This window comes from Uloborus diversus, chromosome 3 (genome assembly GCF_026930045.1).
Source record: "Uloborus diversus isolate 005 chromosome 3, Udiv.v.3.1, whole genome shotgun sequence".
NCBI classification, from domain to species: Eukaryota; Metazoa; Arthropoda; class Arachnida; order Araneae; family Uloboridae; genus Uloborus; species Uloborus diversus.
Genome location: NC_072733.1, coordinates 73,404,993 through 73,417,116, shown reverse-complemented (window position 1 = coordinate 73,417,116; position 12,124 = coordinate 73,404,993). Strand labels below are relative to the sequence as shown.

Genomic DNA, 12,124 nt, shown 5'->3' with positions numbered 1-12,124 from the left:
AACTTATTAGCAACACTAGCGTTCTTCATGCAATGTACCAATGAGCCCAGAGTTCTTTTAAATTTTCTGAAGAAGTTTATGTAGTTTCGAAAGTACTACAGCTATACTTCTCTTCTGGGATGAGCGGAGGGCTTATAACACTCTGGAATTTTTAATGTGGTCTAAAACTCGGGCTTCCGGTGGGGGGGGGGGGGGGGCGTTTAAACCTTCACGCTGAGGAATTGACACATCGAGTTGATTTACCTTTCGCTGCGTTGCATTGTCTTGCTTGTTACAGAAAATTAGTTTGTTACAGCCCATTGCATTGTTACAGAAAATTAAATAACGTATAAAATGCACAAATTCACAAAAAAAAAAAATTACAGACACGTGTTTTGGGGTAACAAGGAGGGGAGGGAGGTGCTTCCTTGTTTCTCGGACACGTGGCCGCATCTTTTTTCTTTTCTTTTTTTTTTTTTTTTTTTTTTTTTTGTTCAAAGTTAAACAACTTCATTCATTGTTTAATTATATTTATGACATTTTCACAAAAAGAAGTTTTTATCAAAAATTTTAAATAATCACTTTAGAAATTATTAATAAAATAGAAATTTTTAAATAATAAATTACTGCAAAATGTGTAACATTTTTCATAAGTACTTTCACTATTTCATTAATCGTAAAATTTGTAAACATCGCACATACATTTTTAATAGAAAATAAGTAAATAATAACTTACCTTTTAATACTTCCAATTAGACAATGAAAAATCCAAGAAGATATATCACGTTTTTATTCCAACGGCACAACATTCAAAGAGCGGGGAATTTCACTTGTATACCAAGCGAATGTCATCTTTGCATTCCGCAGTAGCTCTCCCACGGTCACCAAAAAGGGGCTTGCCCTATGCCGCGAGCACGCGACTCCTCACCACGCTAGAACTTTTCTTCAGATATTCCCACTTCAAAAAAACTTGTTTTGCAAATTTGCAACAGAGATACACAAATTACAGGTAAAATTCCTCCAAGAGCATCAATTTTCGTCCAATTGCAATTAATTGGGATGTTTACGAATCGAAGTTTAATAACACTTTAATCATAGAATGAGTTCATCCGAAGACGACTGACACCATCGAAGAACACTTCGCTTCGCGTCTGCTGCACGCCGGTTTTGAATCTTGCCTCACTCAACTTGGGGACTCTCGTTTTCCCCGTAGTGGGGATTTTTTATGATGGTAGGGATAAAATGAACCGAATCTGCTACCGTGCTTCGCCCTGACCTCAGGCTTCCACACATGGCCCGTATTTTTTCAAGGACGGAGGAGGGGGGGGGGATTGTTGTACGTCAGGAGAGCTATCATTAGGGATAAATTGTTTTCATATGAGATTTCCAGTAAGGCACGGTGGAAATCTGTTCGCAATGTGGGAGCCGCTCGTAGTTTGCGAAAACGATTTTCTGTCGGCTGTTCTTCTACATATAGCATAAGTTTTTTTAAATAATTTTGGAAGTAAAAATCAGTGGCGGCTCGTGCCTTAATTTGACGGGTGGGCCTGCTCTGTAAAGCTTTCACAATAATATTTAAACAGATAAAATGAAGAGAGCTATAGTAAGTAATGCTGAGCAACAAAATATAATCCTTGTGCAGTTTCTTTATTTCGAGCTTCTCTTCCAGCGTCAAAGTTTGAAATTGGTGTTTTACTAAATAATTCACTTGATTAATATTTTTTTTTTTTTTTCAATTTCAAGGTAAACAACCTAAATTTAAAGACAACCAACCCATGCAACTAGTAATAAACAACACACAGCATTAATCAAACTACTATTACACTCTTTATACCAACAACAATCAAGTTGATCGCGCAGTAGTATTAATTTCGATTTAGCCATGCTTCCTTAAATCAAATTAAGAAATCGGCAACAATATTTTATCTAGAAACAGTTTCATTAATTGACAATTTATTCTTCTTGATTATAAAAATCCTTGATTTTTTATTGTGTGAAACCACATTACAATACCTAGGGGCCACATCACATTCATAGTTCAATTCTTTTTTTTTTGCATTTAAATAAAATGTGTAATTTTTTGAAATCTTTGCATGCGCTTACTGATTAATCAATAAATTTTTTTAATGCCATTAAAAAATTCAAAACACTTAAGAATATTTCAATTTTATAAAAAATTATAAGGCTTTTTTTTGCTTTTGCACACATTTCAGAAATCGTTTTTGCTAAATGATCATAATAATCATTTCTTAAAAACTGTGCATTTGCTTGCTTATCCTATTAAAAATGTTCTGTCGTTAATTATGTAAAAAATCATAAAAGTTCCATAGTAAATTTTGTTTACAAGGATATAAAAAACTCTCAACATTTTAGTAATTTATAAAGTGCTTATCCAATGCACAATTTTGTTAAATAGTATATTGTACTGACAGCAAAACGTATTACTTTGAAGCTGTATCTTCACTATAAAAAAAACCTTAACTATTTCAATAACATGGAAACGCACAAAAAAAAAAAAAAATGTAACTTTGAGAGCTTGAATTTAAATTATGCTTTTCGCAATCGCAAATTGCGATAAGATCCTAATGCTCGTTCGGTTTCTTGTTTCTACTAATGGCTTTTATCGCAACCGTAATTTGAGTTCAAGACGTCAAAATTCAAATGAATGTCAGGGGCTGGATGTTGTATGCTGGTTACTTCTTTCATGTAAAAAGGATTGTGTGATTTCGAGAAGGGTCGTTTATAAATAATTTGATTCCGAAGCACATGGACACCTACCCTATAAGCATAGAAAAATAAAATCAAACGACGGATGTAATCCAACGGTCAAGTGAAAACAATAAGCAATTTGTGATTGCTCAAAAAGAAGTTCATCGAGAAAACGCACACCTAGCGTGAGTGACTTAAAAGCCAATATTTTTTAAAAATAATTAAGCTAGTGCGTTGAAATTCCCATGATTTGTGAAACAATATGAAGTTTTCAAATAAACAAAACTCAATAGTTTAGTCATTTTTGAGGTAATGTAGCCGCTATGTCTTTTAAGGACTGAAAGCGATGTACCGGGTCTAACAGAAATAATTCAAGTTTGTTCCGCGATAGAATACTTTAACATAGAAAATAAATTAATAGAGGCTATTTTACGATTAGTACTTATTAACTTTAGCCAATTATCAGAACAAATCAGAAAATTGAATAGATCTCACCGAATTGAAAGATTTTTGTAAAAGTTTCGGACAAATTCAGAGCTTTTTAATTAGTACCACACTTAAAACCGATCTGTGCTACTCGAAAATAAACTGTCCATTCAGAAATTCCGCTCATATTAGTTCCAAGCAGAAAAATAAATTAATAAAAATCTGCATTAGATGCGATAAATCCATAAAATTGTAAATCCCTTTCCGGATTCAAGACAAAAGATGGACGGAGGAAAAGAAACCCTTTTTTCATCACGTGGGCTCTCTTTTTTCTGCCCTCCGAGCTGTTTTTTCGTACAAGCTTGCAAGCGCGAACGCTAACAGTTGGAAAACTTCTAATATTTTATTAGCGATATGAAAAATGTTTTAGAGATTTAAAATCTGTTTCACGCCCCCAATTCTTTGTTTTCTGTTGTTTTTTTAACTGAGATACAAAACGTTATTTATGAATAATTTATTTTTCGGTGCACAATTTTTCTGGGGGGGCGAAGCTCACCCGGCCCATAGTGACGAGCCGCCCCTGGTAAAAATGTGCTCAAATACTAAGCAAAACAACATGACACTTTATGGGCGTATCCAAAGAGAGGCAAGGGAGCGGACGGGCAGCCCCCCCCCCCCCGGGAGCCCCAAACTCAAAGTTTTGAAACGGCTGATGTTCTTAATTTGAAGAATAGAACTACAAAGTTTTCCGAATGATGATAATTCTGCCGAATGGAACTCGAAATTTCGCCGAATGATGATAATTTTATTGAATAGAGCTAAAAAAAATTTTCCGAATAAGGAGACGTTTTCGCTGAATCGTCAAATAAAATTTGCCAAATAAGGAAATGTTTGGGTGGTCACAGTGACATCCCGTAGCTCCCATCGGAATGAAATTTTTGGATGAAAGAAAAATATTTAAATTTATTCAACAAAAAATAGTAAGATACTTGAATATGTATTACTTTTTTGACGTACTCCTTCCAAAATTAAGTTGCCGTGTCTTTTTTTCAATGAAGACCACCTCAGAGACGGGATAGTGTCAGAGGGTTGCAAAAAATGTTCAGACCATTTGATTTTAATTTATCATGAATTTTTCTAGAGCTGGTCCAGTTCTGTACGATGAAAAAAAGGGGTTCAAAAATGGAAAAAAAGAAATGTTTTTTAATTTTTTTTTTTTTTTTTTTTTGTGAGAATTTTGACCAATAAGCTCCAGCCTTTCACAGATGTATTAACAACGGCAAAAATCATTAAGAGCTAGTTAAAAAATAACATTGTTTTGCTTTTGACTGGACAATGTTAATATGTTTTCTTTACTAACAAGCTTGAGTTTATGTAGAATTTTTCATTTAATTTTACTCCCAGGTTTTGTATCATTTTTAAAATGACCAGTTTTTTCAATTTACCGTTCGATGATATTTACCAAACTTTGAAAAATGTTGGACTCCGCTGATGGAGGTGGAGCAGTTTGATCGTAAACATGTTAACTACTTTCACAATTCATTCTTACTTTCTTCCATATCTAATCAAATACATAGACAGAAATTTTTTATCCATGAAGATTCTCAAATTTCGAAGTTTGTGTGTTTAATAGCTGGCTCATTCTGATCATTTTCGGAAAATACCTATCTCTGTGTATATTTGTGGGACCGATTTTAGTGGATATGCGTATTTAGGACTTCAATTTCTATAAGCTCTCAAAAAATGCACTGTTCCCATCATCAAAGACCGTCCTAAATTTTGTTTTTATGGTTTCAATTTCCAATTGAGAGTCGTGAATTCTTTTCTTAAATAACATTATCAAAATTCAGCTACAATTGAGTTTCTGGAATTTCAATTTCAAAAAAACTGCCTGTGGAGGACTCTTGAACATCTCTTCCCAGTGGGGAAGAGATGTTCAAGAGGACATGACAAAGATATCATCAAAAACTGCCCTTTTAAAGATACAAGTTCGAAAATTTTTCGATGAAATGCCCCCTTAACGCAGTTTTTGCAACCATCATAAAAATAGTTTTAAGTTTCGTTTTTACGGCTTGAATTCTGAAACCATGTCAAGCTTCTGAGAACTCCTCCCAAACATCATCGAAGATCGGCTGAAATTACGTTTTTGTAGCTTGAATTTCGAAAAGCTACCTGCCCCGAATGTTACCAAAGATGGCCTTCAATCGCGTTTTTAGCATTTAAATTTCAAAAAATCCTCCCTCCAATAGAAGACAATCTATAATTGTTTTTTTAGAGTTCCACTTTCGCAAATTTGTCACGGGGGGGGGGGGGGGGTTGGTTCACGGAACGCCTTCTCCGCCGAACGTTACCAAAGATGTTCTAAAACTGCGTTTTTAGAACTACAATTTCAAAGAAGTTCCAGGGGTGAGCCCTTGAACGCCTTTCTTCCTACCATTACCAAAGATCGGCTAAAGCTTATCTATTAGAGTTCTGATTCTGAAAAATAGACTGTCAAAACCTGCATTTTAGAATGACAATTTCAATAAAGTACGGTGGGAAAGCGTCCGAAAACTCTCTATCCCCTTACCCCCAAAAATAATCGAAGGTCGGCTAAAATTGCGTATTCAGAGCTTCAGTTTTTAAAAACTGGATGACTCCTCACGTTTTTAAAGCTGGTCTACAATCGCGTTTTTAACCCTTTTAATTGCAAAAAATTCTAGGAAAAGCAACCGAACCCCCTTTACGTAACATAACCGAAGAGGATCTCCACAATTGCGTAGTGGAGGCCACAATTTCGAAAAAAAAGCCACGGGAGAGTGTCAAAATCTCCGCCTAACATTACAAAACAGCGGTTTTAGAACAATATTTTCAAAAAAGTTCTGGAGGAGAGCCCCAACCCCTGCTAATATTATAAAAATTAGTCTAAAACTGCGTTTTTTGTGTCTCAATTTCGAAAAATTGGCACGGGAGGGTCATTAAGCACCATCTCTTTCTAACATTAGCGAAGATCGTCCAAAACTACGATTTCGATTGGGGGGGGGAATCCCCAGGAAACCTTAATTTTGAGTCAATATTATACTTGGGATAGAGTTTTTTAATTCCCTCCCAAATCAAAAGCTGGATCCAATGCCTCACGGTATTTTAAAATATATTAGGGGAACACGATGGGGGGGGGGAGGACTAGCTAAAACTCATACCCCGTCCCCTTTAGTTTTTTAAGCTCTCCACGACCCTGAAAAATTTTATTTTTTATCACTTTTTTAACTGGGATTTATACATTAATTGCAAACTGCGCCAACACATAATCTAAATAGAGCGAATATGGTGGTTGCAACACTCAAATTTGAAGCTCCGAGCAAACGGAAAAACTTATTTTAGTATTAGCAGCGATTACTACAGTGGCTGTTAGAATTAAAAGGACAGCAGAAAATTGCACAGCATTTTTTTTATTATTTTTTTTTCTGAAATAATTCAGTGAAATTCAGGGGCGGACTGGCCATGTGGAAGATGTGGAAAATTCCACATGGGCCGCACCTAACTTGGGCCGTTTTCTTTTTTTCAATGCTAATTTTATTTTGCAAAAAAAAAAAAAAAAAAGATTTTAGCTAGGCCGGCCGTTCTTGTGTATTTAGAGTCACAGTCAGTTGTCTTAAACTTAGACATTGAGATAACTGCAATGGGGGTTAGAGGTTTGGAGAGGATGATGATTAGATGGTTTTCCACTTATAGTGGTCATTCTTTTCTTGTCGAACTATTGCCGTATTGTATCTTGTTACGAAGTGAGAACGCAATGTTTCCTGGAATTCTGTGATGAGGAGCGGTATATTGGGGGTGAGGATATTTTTTATGACCATCTAAAGCTGCCTGGGAAAGATTACATTAATCCCTTTCCTTCATATGAAAAAGACTCCATCCAAAGAATAGGATGTATACCAGTTCTGGTAACATGCAAAACGCCTGCTATGCTAAGAAAGCTTTTTTTTTCCCCCTCTCTCTCTTTCTCTTCCCTTCGTGTTTACTATTAAGTTTCCCGCCACTTTCTGTATAATGGACTGAGCCATGTCTTTTTCAACCAATTAGGTAATCCCTCTCTTCGCAATTTCGTCTCAGAAAAATAACGAGTCATTTGTTATACAGTGTATAATAACATCTGTATTGAACGAACAATGACAAGAACTTTTTCGCGGTAAGTTTAATATTTTTAGTCATGTGTTTGCTAAAATTTTGTTGTTTTCAACACTTTAAACAAAATAATATGAATTTAAAATAACGATTACTTTAAATTAATTTGTTTTCGTTTATTAATTTCAAATCCAGAGTCTTTGAAAATAACTAGATTATTCTAGTGAAACTCCTAAGCAAAGTGTGCTTCATTTTATTTCTTTTCAATCGTATTAATGGACAGTATTCATCTGACGTCACTGCAGGTCAAAACCGGCACTGCAGTGCATTGTGGGAACTGTAGCAAACGAAAATCCGTCACTACAGCGTATAATAACACTTGCATTTATGCGGCTTATAAACTCTTCTTTCTATTTAAAAATGAGAGGTATTTTTAAGTTTTTTACAAAGAAACTATGTAACAGAATGATGAACAATTCATTTAATATGAAATACTCTTTATTATCGTAATTTCATGGGTTTAAGCCTCTTTGGTTCCTCATCAGAAACATGGTGAAAACTCGAATTCTCGTTTTACATTTCCCTTTTCTCGGAGTTTTTCATGCAGTTAAGAGTCTGTATAAGCCCCAAGCGTGTTCATGATGCATATGAAGTTCAGTAATCCTTAAATAAAACGAGTTTTTTAGCATTACTAACACTGTGCAGTTGGTCAAAATACCCGCAGACGGAGAGATGATGGTCAAACCGTAAGTAAGTTCCATTATAAATAGTAAAAATAGGTAATATGTTACTCTCCTGTTCCCCATTCTCGAAATCTGTGCATCATTTCTTTTAAAGCATTTTTCACTATTGATCATTTTATATTTAATTCAGTGTTGTATTTGTTGTGGTGATCAAAAACTAATCGTACCGAAAGCCGATGTGACAAAACAACAATGCATTATATTTTCTCCTTCCTCACTCTTTCTGTCTGTCAACTGCTGTCATTGATTTCTCGACACAAAAAAGTTTATTATCTTAATTTGAAAAATGAAACTCAAAAAAAAGTTTTGTTCGCCTATGTTTTTTTTTTTTTTTTTCCTGATATTTCTTTGTTCCAATCACTCCTTATGAGGCTTCAAAATGCAGATTTTTATACCTATTTTTCAAAATTTTCTCCGGGGGAGGAACCCCCGGACCCCCTAAATTGGGGATAGTCCATACCCCCTTACAGGGAGAAATATTCATCACTATCTTGATATCATTCTCCGTTTTAAGCTGAATTCAAAAACGGACAGCAGCCAAAACATTGAAGAAAAAAAAAAAAAGAAAAAAAAAAAAAACTAAAAAGATGGCTTCTTTCGTCATCAACAGAAAAGTTTTCCATACAAAACTGGGATTTTTTTTTCTTTTAAAGACATGTGTAGTCTTTGAAAAAACTTGTTCTTTTCTTTTTCTTTTTTTATATAAAGAAAATCACTAAAAACTTTTGGGGTTGGGAAAAAGACAGCCAAAATGTTTGGGGTAGGGCCGGAAAGAATATTTTTCCACATAGAAATTCTAGGGCCAGTCCGCCCCTGGTGAAATTTATACACAGCATGCCTTTTTATGCTAGAAATCATTGTGGAATGCAGAACATTTGAAAAAAACAAAATGTAAATGTTTTCCGTGATCAATAAAAAAATGTCATCTTTAAAAAACTAGACAAAATCAGCGCCGATCCTAGCAGGTGTGCAGAGTATGCACCGCACAAGGGCGGCCAAAGCAAGGGGCAGCCGCAGGCCGCATCATATAGTTATTTTAATCAAGTAAAATTTTTCAAGAATTTCTCAAAAGATAACTTATAATAAGTGAAACAAATGTGCTGAATTTTAAATGTTCAATTATCAAAGTAAGTGCCGATTTTCCGACAGCATAGCATAGTTTAAGAAAAATAGATTGTTAAGAAACATTGTGTTTCTTCATTGTCCATTAATATCTACTCTTTACACACATGCTTCATTTGGTTGCAAAATTTATGACAGAACCGGTAATCAGGCATGGATACAGGGGATGGAAGATGAGGGAAATGGCCCCCTCCTTACGCATGAAAGGGTGCCTTCTAAAAGGAGCACTCAGAGCCCAGGGCGGCCACTAATGCTTACCCCCCAAGTTTTTATAGACCTAAACAATGAAGACGTATCTCTCCATAAGTATACTACTCTCATAGTATAAAATGAAGTCCCCAAAAACCGTCTGTGTGTTTGAACTCACAAAACTCGAGAACTACCCGGCCGATTTCGATTAAATTTTCACAGCTTGTTCCTTTACGTCCTGAAAAGGTTTGCAGACCAGTTCAAAAAAAAAATTCTATGAATAGTTCTTTTTTTATTCCAATTTAGGCCCAATTTTCTCATAAATTCCCGATTATGCAAGGCCGTATCCAGAGGGGGGGGGGGGGCTGACAGGCCCGGGCCCTCCCCCCCCCCCGAAACCCGAAATGTTTTGTACCGTAAAACAGAAAAAGGTTTTTTTTTCTTTTTTTAAAAAAAATTCCTAATGTCAGAAAAGGAAAATAACAAAAAAAATTTTTATTCTTAATTTTGCTACTATTCAAAATTTATAATATTTTGAAGAAATACAGAAAAAGCAGTTTTAGTTCTCATTAGCTGCAAGGCACACTTGAAATTTAGACCTTTAATTAGGACTTCCTGCTCTCTTTCCCAATTCAATTCAGGGCAGTCCAGGGTCAAGGCAGGCCCTTTGTCAGTTCGGTAGACTTTTCAAGTCTACCGAACTGACTTCTGTGCACTTCCTCCTCCAGAGGCGTGCACAAAAATTTTGGGACTGTCACAAATGCTTTTTTTTTGGGCCCCCTCCATATTGTTTACCCATATTTTCAACCCTAGGTTTAAAAATATTGGGCCCCATTTAAGCTTGAGCCCGGGCCAACAGGTGTCCCTTCTCCCCTCTGTGCACGATCCTGCCCTCCTCCCCCTAAAACTCTTATAAAACTTACACTGTACTGATTTCGAGCCGGGGACTCCCCAAAGGCTGGGTCCCTAGTTTCCGATTAGGCGAGTATCTTGTTACCAAGATGTGCCAAATTCAGCTCCTTGATACATCCTGAGTAAAAAATGCAAAAATTACGATTCTCGCGTTTTTGTAGCATAATTTTCAAGATCATTTTTGTGACTGTTATGTTTCTTGTCTTGCATTTATTTAATACCGAATTCAGTATCATGGAAGTTCTTTTGATATTGCTTGTTTTTTTTTCTTACTTCTACTGCATACTGTTAATACCTTAAGTATGAGAAAAAAAAATAACACTTACTCTACTCTCTTTCATTTTCTGCACTACTTGTGATTGAAAAAAAAAAAAGGGTTCGAGAAATATTTCGTTGCATTTATTTTTAACTTAAAACGGGTGTGTCTTATAAAGTTATAATCATTTTGTAAGACTGTGCAATCAACTTCTGAAAAATGTAAATAAAGAGCTTCAAATAATTTCAACTGTTCGAGAGTCTTTGAAAATTATTTAAGTTTTTGAAATTCCTTGAAAAGTTCTTCAATTTTGTATCTTATTAAGAAAATAAAGTATGAATTGTCCAAATGGCCAGAATATTACTATTCCGTTCTGATTTTCTGAATGTCTACACCATTTCTTTTAAACTGTTTTGTACAATTTTCATACTGTAGGGCATTTAATGAAAAAAAAAATGGGGGTAGGGGGAGTGATCAAAAATAAAATTCACTAAAAGCCGGTATGAGCAGATGGAGGGGTGCTTCTCTTTTCTCCTCCCTCGTTTTTCCTCTCTGTCCATCAAGTTCCATGATTTGTCGAGCAAGCAATTTTCATTTTGTTTGATCTTGATTTGCAAAAGAATGTATAACTTTTAAAAGACTTTGTTTGCCTATTTTTCTTTTTTTTTTCATATTTTTGTAGTCTCAATTACCTAATATAAGGCCTCAAAATACAGATTTTTTTTTCAAAAATTTCTCGGGGGAAAAACCCCCGGACCCCCTGAAATTATGGATGATGTACATCCGACTTAAAGGGACACTCTCATGTTATCCTTACTACTACAAGGTGAATAAGAAAAATAATAAGAAATTAAAATAACAACAGTCCAAACAGTGGAATCATTAAAAATCGAGACAAAAAGTCTTCTATGTTAACATTTTTATGCGTTTGGTGTGTCTATATATACTATGTGTGTATGTGTGTGTTAGGGCAATGTGCTAATCCGGGCCCCTTCCGAAAAAAAATTTCTGGATACGGCCTTGCGATTATGGGGGTGAAAAATTACTTGCACATATTAATATCATATATCTTTGGAAAGAGTAGAACTTTCCGCGTTCTACGCAATTTGTTTCAATGATCTAACTTAATTACGACGTGAGTTATTTGCATTTTTAGCTCGAATTTGTTTAGACTTAGCTGAAATTTAGGCACTTCTTTCTTTATTAAATCTATAAATAAAAAGTGAAGGGATTGTCCCACAGTTTCTTTTTCACAAAACTGAAAAGAGCGGCTTTTTTTACTCCAGATCTAACTCGATCCATGGTCGAAAGTTTAACCCTCTATCTCCATTAGAAAAAAAGTTACAAGCGCATTAAATGAAGTTCAAAAATCTGTTCTTTATACAAATTTTTAACCATTTTATTTTCCGTTTCCACGGTAACGCTCTTTGAATTCATTGTTTATTTCCATCTTTCTCATTTTCAATTCTTAAACTTATTTTACTTTGTGTTTCCATGGTTACGTTTTTTAAATCCATCTTTCTCATTTAAATTTCTTAAAAGTATTTTAATATCTGTCATCATTGTTTGGAGGGGAAATTTTGCCGAATGGGTTTTTTTCTTTTATTTAAACCTGATTGTTGAATATACGTCACTTGACACAATTTTTATTTTCAAAGTAGACCGGGCAAAGCCGGGCAACGCA

At 35.0% G+C, this 12,124-nt stretch overlaps 1 protein-coding gene across 1 annotated transcript in view; it reads right to left on the bottom strand.

Moving 5' to 3' along the window:
- The window catches only part of LOC129218457 (uncharacterized), a 95,367-nt gene extending 94,238 nt beyond the window's left edge, over positions 1-1,129 (bottom strand). The window contains exon 1 of the mRNA XM_054852733.1: positions 716-1,129. The gene's annotated coding sequence lies outside the window, so the exon portion shown is untranslated. The remainder of the gene's footprint in view (positions 1-715) is intronic.
- Between the last annotated feature and the right edge of the window lie 10,995 nt (positions 1,130-12,124).